The following is a 13,558-nucleotide window of genomic DNA, read 5'->3' as shown; positions in this document are numbered from 1 at the left end:
ATATTTGTAATTTTGATTCGTTTTAATTTATTTCATTACCTAGTTTAATGAGTAATTCTTCTCTATGTTCTTTTATCAGATTCATAAGTTTAAAAGATGCTTCCTCTTAGATTTCTCTCCACTTATCTTTAAAAGATTGAGAGTCAGTTTTTAAAGAGCATTCTTTTTTTATTCTAAGACCTCTTGGTTCTCTTTTAACATTTAGGTATTCATTAATGAAAATACATTCAGTTTTGTGGCATATTTCTAAAACTAATTTATTTTCCAAAATTTCTAGATATTCAATAATTTTGTCTTTTTCTTTTGTGTCTGGGATATACTCATGTATTCCCTTTTCGAATATGTTGTGTTTATTGTCATGAATAGTTGACCTTAACTTGAATATGTTTTCTCTATTAACAGCTCTGTATGGATCTAACAGCACTCAGTGCTACTTTTGGACATACTCTCTTGCCATAGAGCCGGCTCCAGCAAGTCACGTGGGCGCAATAGGACTGTTTGTGACCGGATTCCTCGCTACAGGACTGCTATAGGCTCCAGAATCGGCGGATCACTTCAAACTCATCATCCGACAACCGGATAAACCAGAGGAGATACCTAAAAGGATAATAGCAGAAACTGGACGAAATCAACTCTAACTAGGATCGATCACACTGTACCACAGGTACCTGTGCAGACATCTATGCCGCATCATAACACAGAACAGTAAATCCTTCTGGCTTGTTAACAGTATCTGAAATTTAAAGATCTCCCTACATTTGTTTTTAAAAAAATGTAAGCTCTCATATTTAAAGAATTACACATGAATTGTATGGACTACATTTTTTTTATACTATTCCAGACAGTACCATTTTTCAGGTTGGCCAACCTTTTATTTTCTTTAAGAAATATATGTTATTTGTTAATGCCACTTGCCTTGTTAAAATATGTCGATATTAATATATAATTTTATCTAGATTTTATATAGATATATCCAATATACAATATTTTTTATGATAATTACATATTTCTCTTACTTAATACTTATTGCACATTATAACTACCTATGCTTGCTATCTCAAGCAGAGATTAGTATTCTGCTACAGAACTTTTATTGCACTATCGGGGCATACTATAAATTTTTCTAGCTCACCGCCTAACATTAGAGAAAGGTTTTAAAGTCTCTCTTTAGTGTAACAGCTTTTATAGTGCTCCCCACACCTAACCACATTTGTCTAATATCTGAAATTAAGCATGAGCCAGGCCCTTATACAATCATAGCTATTATTTCAAACATGTTTGTTGTATATTAATCTTTCACAATAATAGAGCTATTACATTTCTAAGTTAAAGCTCCATAAAAGTCAAAATTAAACTATTATGTATCAGAGTTCTAAGTTAAAGCTCCATAAAAGTCAAAATTAAACTATTATGTATCAGAGTTCTAAGTTAAAGCTCCATAAAAGTCAAAATTAAACTAATATGTATCAGAGTGAGGAATTATTTAAAACAAACAAACAAAAATATTTACATTTATTATAACATTTATTTTATTATCTTGGTATCATTTGTTGAAGAACATATTTAAATAAGTTCGGGAGCATAGATATGTCTTGAGCACTATATGACAGCAGTGTTTGCAACAATGCATAAAATATTAACATTGCTGTAAATGGCCTGAGGCAATGCCGTGATTGTAAGAAACCAGATTCGTCATTTTGGACCCGCGAAGAGGGCTTGCGACGGGCGGAGGAAGCGATGCAGCGGCTGTCAGGATTAAAAGGTAAGTTTTTGAAGAAAATGAGTGAAATATCAATTTTGATGAATTAAAGTGCCCTTGTTTTAAATAGGATTATTAAAAAACGGTAATAATTCAGAGAAAAAGAGTAATACATTTGATAAAAGAAGTCTAATTTTTAATCTTTTAATCTTAAATTAAATACAATACCTACAATTACCTACAATTAAACCTAACACTACACTATCAATAAATTAATTAAATACAATACCTACAAATAAATACAATGAAATAAACTAACTAAAGTACAAAAAATAAAAAAGAATTAAGTTACAAAAAATAAAAAAATATTTACAAACGTTAGAAAAATATTACAACAATTTTAAACTAATTACACCTACTCTAAGCCCCCTAATAAAATAACAAAGACCCCCAAAATAAATAAATGCCCTACCCTATTCTAAAATTAAAATAGAAAAGCTCTTTTACCTTACCAGCCCTGAAAAGGGACCTTTGCGGGGCATGCCCGAAAGAATTCAGCTCTTTTGCCTGTAAAAAAAACCATACAATACCCCCCCAACATTACAACCCACCACCCACATACCCCTAATCTAACCCAAACCCCCCTTAAATAATCCTAATACTAAGCCCCTGAAGATCTCCCTACCTTGTCTTCACCACACCGGGTCCCGATCTGTCCAGAAGAGCCTCCGAAATCTTCATCCAAGCCCAAGCGGGGGCTGAAGAGTGACGTCCATCCTCCGGCTGAAGTTTGGATCCAAGCGGCAGCTAAAGAATTCCATCTTCGGGCAGAAGTCTTCATCCTATCCGGGCAGAAGAGTCGATCCGGACCAGCAAACATCTTCATCCAAGCCGCATCTTCTCTGTTTTTCCATCCGATGACGACCGGCTCCATCTTGAAGACCTCCGGCGCGGATCCATCCTCTTCTTGCGACGTCCTAAGTCCGAATGTAGGTTCCTTTAAATGATGTCATCCAAGATAGAATCCTATCAGCCAATCGGAATTCGAGGGACGCCATCTTGGATGACGTAATTTAAAGGAACCTTCATTCGGACTTAGGACATCTCAAGAAGAGGATGGATTCACGCCGGAGGTCTTCAAGATGGAGCCGGTCGTCATCCGATGGAAAAGCAGAGAAGATGCGGCTTGGATGAAGATGTTTGCCGGTCCGGATCGACTCTTCTGCCCGGATAGGATGAAGACTTCTGCCCGAAGATGGAATTCTTTAGCCGCCACTTGGATCCAAACTTCAGCCGGAGGATGGACGTCACTCTTCAGCCCCCGCTTGGGCTTGGATGAAGATTTCGGAGGCTCTTCTGGACAGATCAGGACTCGGTGTGGTGAAGACAAGGTAGGGAGATCTTCAGGGGCTTAGTGTTAGGATTATTTAAGGGGGGTTTGGGTTAGATTAGGGGTATGTGGGTGGTGGGTTGTAATGTTGGGGGGGTATTGTATGTTTTTTTTTTACAGGCAAAAGAGCTGAATTCTTTCAGGCATGCCCCGCAAAGGGCCCTTTTCAGGGCTGGTAAGGTAAAAGAGCTTTTCTATTTTAATTTTAGAATAGGGTAGGGCATTTATTTATTTTGGGGGTCTTTGTTATTTTATTAGGGGGCTTAGAGTATGTGTAATTAGTTTAAAATCGTTGTTATATTTTTCTAATGTTTGTAAATATTTTTTTATTTTTTGTAACTTAGTTCTTTTTTATTTTTTGTACTTTAGTTAGTATATTTCATTGTATTTATTTGTAGGTATTGTATTTAATTAATTTATTGATAGTGTAGTGTTAGGTTTAATTGTAGGTAATTGTAGGTATTGTATTTAATTTATTTATTGATAGTATAGTGTTAGGTTTAATTGTAGATAATTGTAGGTATTTTATTTAATTTATTTATTGATAGTTTAGTGTTAGGTTTAATTGTAACTTAGGTTAGGATTTATTTTACAGGTAATTTTGTAATTATTTTAACTAGGTAGCTATTAAATAGTTATTAACTATTTAATAGCTATTGTACCTGGTTAAAATAATTACAAAGTTGCCTGTAAAATAAATATTAATCCTAAAATAGCTACAATATAATTATAATTTATATTGTAGCTATATTAGAGTTTATTTTACAGGTAAGTATTTAGCTTTAAATAGGAATAATTTATTTAATAATAGTTAATTTATTTCGTTAGATTTAAATTATATTTAAGTTAGGGGGGTGTTAGGGTTAAGGTTAGACTTAGCTTTAGGGGTTAATACATTTATTATAGTAGCGGTGTGGTCCGGTCGGCAGATTAGGGGTTAATAATTTGTAGGTAGGTGGAGGCGACGTTGGGGGTGGCAGATTAGGGGTTAATAAATATAATATAGGGGTCGGCGGTGTTAGGGGCAGCAGATTAGGGGTACATAGGTATAATGTAGGTTGCGGCGGTGTACGGAGCGGCAGATTAGGGGTTAAAACATTTCAATAGAGTGGCGGCGATGTGGGGGGGCCTCGGTTTAGGGGTACATAGGTAGTTTATGGGTGTTAGTGTACTTTAGAGCACAGTAGTTAAGAGCTTTATAAACCGGCGTTAGCCCAGAAAGCTCTTAACTACTGACTTTTTTCTGCGCCTGGAGTTTTGTCGTTAGATATCTAATGCTCACTTCAGCCACGACTCTAAATACCGGCGTTAGAAAGATCCCATTGAAAAGATAGGATACGCAATTGACGTAAGGGGATCTGCGGTATGGAAAAGTCACAGCTGGAAAGTGAGCGTTAGACCCTTTCCTGACTGACTCTAAATACCAGCGGTAGCCCAAAACCAGCGTTAGGAGCCTCTAACGCTGGTTTTGACGGCTAACGCCAAACTCTAAATCTAGCCGTAAATTAGGTAACCATGAAATAAATAAGACTATTGAAAGACATACATTATCTAAGGCAGTGATTTGCAACCTTTTGCTGTGGCACACTTTTTTACATTAAAAAATCCTGTGGCACACCACCATCCCAAAATTTTACAAAATCACACATTGTAGCCTAATACAGGATATATATACAGTTTGTGTGTGTGTATATATATATATATATATATATATATATATATATCTATATATATATATATATATATATACTGTACTGTGCTGTCATGCCATGCCTCCTACAAACTATACATGACATATTGACATTCATTCACAAACAATCATAATCATTGTCTGTGAATGAATGTCAATGTCATGGTTGTAAATGATGCCTGATGAGCCTGTCACATACGTCCCAATATTTCAAAATTTGAAAGAGGGACACCACCGCACTGTTGTCAGTCTGCTGCGGCACACCTGAGGATCTCTCACGGCACACTAGTGGGCCACGGCACACTGGTTGAAAAACACTGATCTAAGGGACTATTTAGAAATCCATATTATTTAATGACAAAAATAGTTGCATCCTAACATTATAATGTCACTTATTGCTCAGTGCAGCTTACAATATAAAAATAGAAAATTCAATAGATGAAAATAACCCTCCTTTAAAATCTGTCAATAGTTAGTGTTCATTAAAGCGCATCGAAAAATAAAAACTAAAGGTGTTGTAGGTGTTATCTTCAAACATGTTACTGCTGCCAGTGGATTAACTGAAGTTATTTTATGGAAAACACAGACAGGCAATTATTCCTTAAAGGGACACTGAACCCAAATTTGTTCATTTGTAATTGAGAAAGAGCAACTTTCTAATTTACTCCTATTATCAATTTTTCTTCATTCTCTTGCTATCATTATTTTAAAAAGAAGGCATCTAAGAATGTTTTTGGTTTCAGTACTCTGGACAGCACTTTTTTATTGGTGGATGAATTTATCCACTAATCAGCAAGGACAACCCAGGTTGTTCACCAAAAATGGGCCGGCATCTAAACTTACATTCTTGCATTTCAAATAAAGATACCAAGAGAATGAAGAAAATTTGAAAATAGGAGTAAATTCAAAATTTGCATAAAATTTCATGCGCAATCTGAATCATGGAATTACATTTTTGGGTACAGTGTCCCTTTAAAGGGACATAAAACAACTTGACTTTTCTGTTTTGCAATAGATGACTATATTGTCTGAAAACGTTCTGAACACATTAACATTTTTGTTTGCTGCAGTTGTTTTTAATAGCCATTTCACTTTTTTTGGCAATAAAAAGAAAACTAGGGTTATCAACTTGCTACACTAAATAAAAACTAGAAGGGGGCTCAAAAGGGTGACCACTCTTCAAAGTATATTCCTAAATAGTACAACACTAGCTACTAATATATATTATATATTATAATAACATTTCTTGAAAATATAGTAATATATAACACAGAAAGATGTTAATATTTTTGGGCAGTATATTGATATACCTAAATAATTATTGCAAAAATGTACTGTATATGTAACAATAAAAATGTATATACGAAAAGACGTTTCATAAAAAATGTCTTTATGTGTGTTTATGTGTTTCTATGTGTATTCATGTGTGTTTATGTGTATTTATGTGTGTTTATGTGTTTTTATGTGTATTCATGTGTGTTTATGTGTATTTATGTGTGTTTATGTGTTTTTATGTGTATTCATGTGTGTTTATGTGTATTTATGTGTGTTTATGTGTATTTATGTGTGTTTATGTGTATTTATGTGTGTTTATGTGTATATATGTTGGAAAATTTGCACCAATAGACTTGCTCAACACAAGGCTGCCACAACCTTCAATTTGTAATAAGAGCAATATCTGCAAAGTGCAATAAAACAAGTTATGCCTGTATTTAAGATTAAAGTAACTCAAGCTCCTTAACTTCAAGGTACATTAGACCCCACATTGTATAAATAGGTTTCCCGCTTTTCAAATGGAACCTAAGAGCTGACTGACTCCTTATATGTTAAGTGTTTTGGTGTAAAAACAGTAGTCATGGTTGAAGCCATTACTATTTTATTTTTCATTGCATCAGTTTTTATTTTATCTTTAACATGTGAATTATAGCTAATTAATTGCATTGCAAAAGATTTGCATATAAAATAAATCTTTTAAATTAATTTAAAACCCTGATTTTATTTTCATAATTTGAATAGTTATGCAGAACAGGGACACACTGTAAAAATTCTTCTAAATATGTTTATTATATCTCATTTACTATGGCCAGTTAGAGAAAAATAATAAATAAATGAGTTCCTGCAATGATCAATCCGTTACTGTGCAGCATGAAGGAGGGTCAGGGTTCTGAATTCCATGGGATGCACTTCACGCAATCTGGAAGGTGGAGAGTGAAAAATGTTCAATCTTCAGATTTAAATTACAGGAAATGAAAGCAAAATAATAAACATGTTCTGCATGTCTATTTAAATAATTTATTATTATTATTATTATTATTATTATTTAATTCAATGTCCCTTTAAAGGTACACTCAACACAAGGCTGCCACAACCTCAATTTGTAATAAGAGCAATATCTGCAAAGTGCAATAAAACAAGTTATGCCTGTATATAAGATTAAAGTAACTCAAGCTCCTTAACTTCAAGGTACATTAGACCCCACATTGTATAAATAGGTTTCCCGCTTTTCAAATGGAACCTAAGAGCTGACTGACTCCTTATATGTTAAGTGTTTTGGTGTAAAAACAGTAGTCATGGTTGAAGCCATTACTATTTTATTTTTCATTGCATCAGTTTTTATTTTATCTTTAACATGTGAATTATAGCTAATTAATTGCATTGCAAAAGATTTGCATATAAAATAAATCTTTTAAATTAATTTAAAACCCTGATTTTATTTTCATAATTTGAATAGTTATGCAGAACAGGACACACTGTAAAAATTCTTCTAAATATGTTTATTATATCTCATTTACTATGGCCAGTTAGAGAAAAATAATAAATAAATGAGTTCCTGCAATGATCAATCCGTTACTGTGCAGCATGAAGGAGGGTCAGGGTTCTGAATTCCATGGGATGCACTTCACGCAATCTGGAAGGTGGAGAGTGAAAAATGTTCAATCTTCAGATTTAAATTACAGGAAATGAAAGCAAAATAATAAACATGTTCTGCATGTCTATTTAAATAATTTATTATTATTATTATTATTATTATTAATTCAATGTCCCTTTAAAGGTACACTAGACACCAATTTTCATATCATCTAATAGACACTACTATAAAGAATAATCTGCACATATACTGATATAAAATTCCAGTATAAAACCCTTTAAAACGTACATAGAAGCTCCCAGTTTAGCTCTGTTAAAAAGGTAGCTAGTAACACCCACTGCAAGTGGGAAATAACAGACACTCCCCCTTGCCCTTTCTCTGCATATAAAAAGACTCTTTACACAAACAGGAGCAAGCTCAAGGAGAAATACATCAGTATTCTCCTAAAACTTTGGGACTTGGTTAGGAGTCTGAAAATCAGAGCAATGTTATTTAAAAAAAGCAAAACTATCAATTTAAAAAAAACAAAAAAAAACTGTATGAGCTATAAATAATCTACACAACATTTATGCAAAGAAAAATGTAGTGTAAATGTCCCTTTAACCCCTCAACGTCCTTAAGACGTTCTATGCCGTCTCAACCGCACTGGGCTTTAACACCTTTAGGATGGCATATAACGTCCTAGCCTTTTGGCCGTACTAAAGCCAAAGGCGCTTCCTGAATGGGATTGCAAGCTGGAGGGTGTGCCTAGTGTTATATGCACTCCCCCCCAGACACAATTCCATCATTGAAATGATCGCGTGATTTAAATTTTTTATTTATTTGTTTACATTAGAACTTTGTTCTGATGTAGACATATAAGTTGACCGTTAAGGGGTTAAGGATTTAAGCACTTTATAGAAGTTTATAGTGGAGATAAGAACTCACTTCCCCTTCAGCAACTTTCTTGATTATTGTAAATTATCAATATTTTAAAAGTGATATTTTTCACGATTGAGGGTTTACATCCTTTCATGCAACACAGATATTTTTTTTTCTTTCAAATGAGAGTGAGATAGAGGCTTTATGTTTTAATATTTGCAATTAATTGCCTAGTAATGCCTCTGACTTGTGAATTATTATGATTTAATTCCCAATTATACCTGAACTCACAACCTTGTGAAACTTTTATTCATTGTACTAAAGGAAATAATCAAATTTTAATCTCTTTGGGGCACAAACTTGCACTGCAAAGCTCTAAATTCTTTATAGTGTAAGTTTTTAATAGGAAAAATATATTATTACTGCAAACTTTTTTAAATGTAAGAGTAAATTAAGATTTCAAACAAAACTATTTTTCTAATATAGTAGCCAGATCATATCAAATGATATGGCTTCCATTCTCCAATCCTTATAATAATCTTATAAGAAATCTATTGGTGCAGTTTTGACTCTGGTCAAAATACGTTCTGGGAAATATATAATAGAGTATTTGTTCTGATCAATACACAAAATGAAATAAATATGCTATCACATATTCTTTGATTTAATTCCTCAGGTAAATTACGGAAAGGAGAAATATTATAGGAATGTTGTAAACATTTCTGGCCACAGTCTATTGTTACTCTGTTGCATTGTTATATGGAAATGAATTAGGCTTCACTATTGCAAATGTGGTCCAGTTGCTTGAATACCTGTCTAATGTTAAATACAGTTTTTCCATTCTTAGAACGTTTGTTAAAAAAGTGACATTTTTTATTGTTCTTTTAACATACCATTTTCCTATTGTGCAAGACAAAAATTTTGGCTATGCATACCACAGAATCTACTTAAAGAGATAGTAAAACACCAAACATTTTATTGTTAAAAAAGATAGATAATCCCTTTATTTACCATTCCCCAGCTTTGCATAACCAACACTGTTATAGAAATATACGTTTTACCTCTGTAATTACCTTGTATCTAAGCTTCTGCTGACTGCCTCCTTATCTCAGATCTTTTGACAGACTTGCATTTCAGGCAATTAGTGCTAATTCTTAATCCCTTGAGTGCTAACGATGGCTCAGAGCCGTCGCTAGCACTCAACTACCTTTTTGGAAATCTGGGAGCTCCCACCCGCTCGTGTCACCGCACATAACGGGAAGCCCTGGCGATGCCTGTCACTATGCAGGCCTGATTGCCGGGGCTTCCCGTTACGTGTGGTGACATAACGTGCAATGATGTGATGATGTCACCGCGCAACTTTATTTAAAATTGGCAATCCAAAGTATAGGGAAAGGGGCATGCTGCTTAGAAACCTGTATCTCAGGGATCTAAGCAGCTACAGACCCGCAAGACCCACCATTGTAAAGGTAACCTTTCCAATGGTATGAGTCTTGGGGATTTGGGGGGGGGGAGCCAAAACATTTTTTTTGTTGAAAATAGTAAAAATCTGAAAAATATTAAATCCAGCTTAGCACTCAGAGGGGTTAAATAACTCAACAAGGGTGAGCACGATGCTGTGAAAAACTGGCAAATGCATATAGAGAAGAGGCAGCCTTCAAGGGCTTAAAATTTGCAAAGAATACCAAGAGAACAAAGCAAATTTAATGATAAAAGTAAATTAGAAAGTTGTTTAAAATGACATGCCCTATCTGAATCATAAAAGTTTGATTTGGCTTTACAATCATTTTAAAGGACCACTCAATGCAGTAGCATTGCACGCTTAACAAGTGCCTAATAAAAAGACACAGATTTAGCACCTATTCTGGATTTTAAATAAACAGTAGATACTTTTCTGACAAATTAATTTTTTCTCCCATTTGCTGGCCCCCTGTATTATGTGACCGACATCAGCCAATCACAGACTAGTATACGTATACTCTGTGAGCTTGTGCACATGCTCAGTAGGATCTTGTTCCCCACAAAGTGTGCCTATATAAAAGATTGTGCAAAATGTCATAATGGAAGTAAATTGGAAAGTTTCTTAAAACTGCATGCTCTTTCTGACTCATAAACGTTTATTTTGACTTGAGTGTCCCTTTAATAAAGTTTCTTATAATATGACACAAGACTTAAAGGTACATGAAACCCACAATTTTTCTTTCACGGTTCAGATTGAGCATGTGATTTTAAACAACTTTCCAATTTTTTTTTAATTTTAAATTAGCTTCCTTTGCCTTGACATCCTTTGATAAAGGTGCAGCAATGCATTACTGGGAGCTAGCTGAAAACATCTAGTTAACCAATGACAAGAGGCATATTTGTTCTGACACTAATCAGCAGCTAGCTCCAAGTAGTACTTTGGTGCTACTGAGCCTTCTTAGCTAGGCATGCTTTTAAACTAAGAATACCAAGAGAACAAAGTAAATCAGGTAATAGAAGCAGTTGAAGAAGAAGTTGTTTAAATTGACATGCTCCATCTGAAGAATATAAGAAAAAGTTGGGGTTTCATGTCCATTTAATTTATGAAGTGGTAAGTGCAGCTTCAAAGTCCTTGAGGTGTAGGTTCACTTACGTAAGTCTGCAATTGCAAAATAAGAATGTCTGTCCACAACCTCAGACATTGAGTATGTCAACATCTCAATCTCAGATGGTTGAAAAGAGATGTTTTCATAAAATTGGTTGCTTGAAAGCAGCTGGGGTGGGATTGTGTAAGAAAATGTTCTTACAATGTTAAATTCCAGGAGCAGGAGCTGACAACGAAACAAATGCCAACAAATTGATTTATCTTTACCTTTACAAATGGCATTATTTGTTGGAAAAAAAACCTTAAAAAAACATAATTTATGTAAGAACTTACCTGATATTTAAGAACTTACCTGATAAAGTACATGAGCTAGTGACGTATGGGATATACATTCCTACCAGGAGGGGCAAAGTTTCCCAAACCTTAAAATGCCAATAAATACACCCCTCACCACACCCACAATTCAGTTTAACGAATAGCCAAGAAGTGGGGTGATAAGCATCAAAAATAAGGAATTGGAATAATTGTGCTTTATACAAAAAAATCATAACCACCACAAAAAGGGTGGGCCTCATGGACTCTTGCTAATATGAAAGAAATTAATTTATCAGGTAAGTTCTTACATAAATTATGTTTTTTTTTCATGTAATTAGCAAGAGTCCATGAGCTAGTGACGTATGGGATAGCAGATACCCAAGATGTGGAACTTCCACGCAAGAGTCACTAGAGAGGGAGGGATAGAATAAAGACAGCCAATTCCGCTGAAAAAAATAATCCACTACCCAAATCAAAAGTTTCAATTTTTATAATGAAAAAAAACTGAAATATAAGCAGAAGAATCAGACTGAAACAGCTGCCTGAAGTACTATTCTATCAAAAACTGCTTCTGAAGAAGAGAAAACATCAAAATGGTAGAATTCTGTAAAAGTATGCAAAGAAGACCAAGTCATTGCTTTGCAAATCTGATCAACAGAAGCTTCATTCATAAAAGTCCAGGAAGTAGAAACTGACCTAGTAGAATGAGCCGTAATCCTCAGAGGTGGGGATTAACCCGACATCAAATAAGCATGATGAATCAAAAGCTTTAACCAAGATGCCAAAGAAAAGGCAGAAGCCTTCTGACCTTTCCTAAAACCAGAAAAGATAACAAATAGACTAGAAGTCTGTCTGAAATCTGAGTAGCTTCAACATAATATTTCAAAACTCTTACCACATCCAAAGAATGTAAGAATCTTACCAAAGAATTCTTAGGATTAGGACACAAGGAAGGGACAATAATTCCTCTACTAATGTTGTTAGAATTCACAACTTTAGGTAAAAATTGAAATGAGGACAGCAAAAAACACCTTATCCTGATGAAAAATCAGAAAAAGGAGATTCACAAGAAAGAACAGATAATTCAAAAAACTGTTCTAGCTGAAGAGATGTCTAAAAAGAACAATACTTTCCATGAAAGTAATTAATGTCCAAAGAAAGCATATGCTCAAACAGAAGAGCCTGTAAAGCCTTCAGAACCAAAATAAGACTCCAAGGAGGAGAAATTGGCTTAAATGACAGGCTTGATATGAACCAAAGCCTGAACAAAACAATGAATATCAGAAAGATTTAGCAATTCTTACAGTGAAACAGCACAGAAAAGGCAGAGATTTGTCCTTTCAAGGAACATGCAGACAAAACCTTATGAAGAAACTATAAAATCCTAGGAATTCTAAAAGAATGCCAAGAGAATTCATAAGAAGAGCATCATGAGATGTAAATCTTCCAAACTCGATAATAAATCCTACTAGACACAGATTTACGAGCCTGCAACATAGTATTAATAACTGAGTCAGAGAAACTTCTATGACTAAGTACCAAGCATTACATTTTCATACCATCAAATTAATAATTTGAATTCCTGATGAAAAAAACGAATGTTAAGATATAAGGTCTGGCCTTAATGGAAGTAACCAAGATTGGCAACTGGACATCCGAACAAGAACCATATACCAAAACCTGCGTGGCCATGCTGGAGCCAACAGCCACACCGAAGATTGGTCTCTGATGATTTAGAAAATCACTCTAAAAAGAAGAACCAGAGATGAAAAATATAGGCAGATTGATAATTCCAAGGAAGTGTTAATGCATACATTACTTCCGCCTGAGGATCCCAGAACCTGAATAGGCCCCTGGAAGTTCCTTGTTTACATGAGATGCCATCAGATCTATTTCTGGAAGCCCTCATATCTGAAAAATTGAAAAACATATCTGGGTAAAGACACCATTCTCCCGGATGTAAAGCTTGATTAACAGAGATATATCCGCTTCCCAATTGTCTATACCTGGGAAAAAGACCACAGAAATTAGGTAGGAGCTGGATTTAGCCCAAGCAAATATCCGGAATACTTCTGTCACAGCCTAAAGACTGATAGTCCCACCCTGATGATTGACATACGTCACCGTTGTGACATTGTTTGTCTGAAAAAAACATCTCTTCTTCAAAA

The sequence above is a fragment of the Bombina bombina genome, chromosome 3, assembly GCF_027579735.1.
Source record: "Bombina bombina isolate aBomBom1 chromosome 3, aBomBom1.pri, whole genome shotgun sequence".
Taxonomy (NCBI): domain Eukaryota; kingdom Metazoa; phylum Chordata; class Amphibia; order Anura; family Bombinatoridae; genus Bombina; species Bombina bombina.
This window is presented reverse-complemented; position numbering follows the sequence as displayed.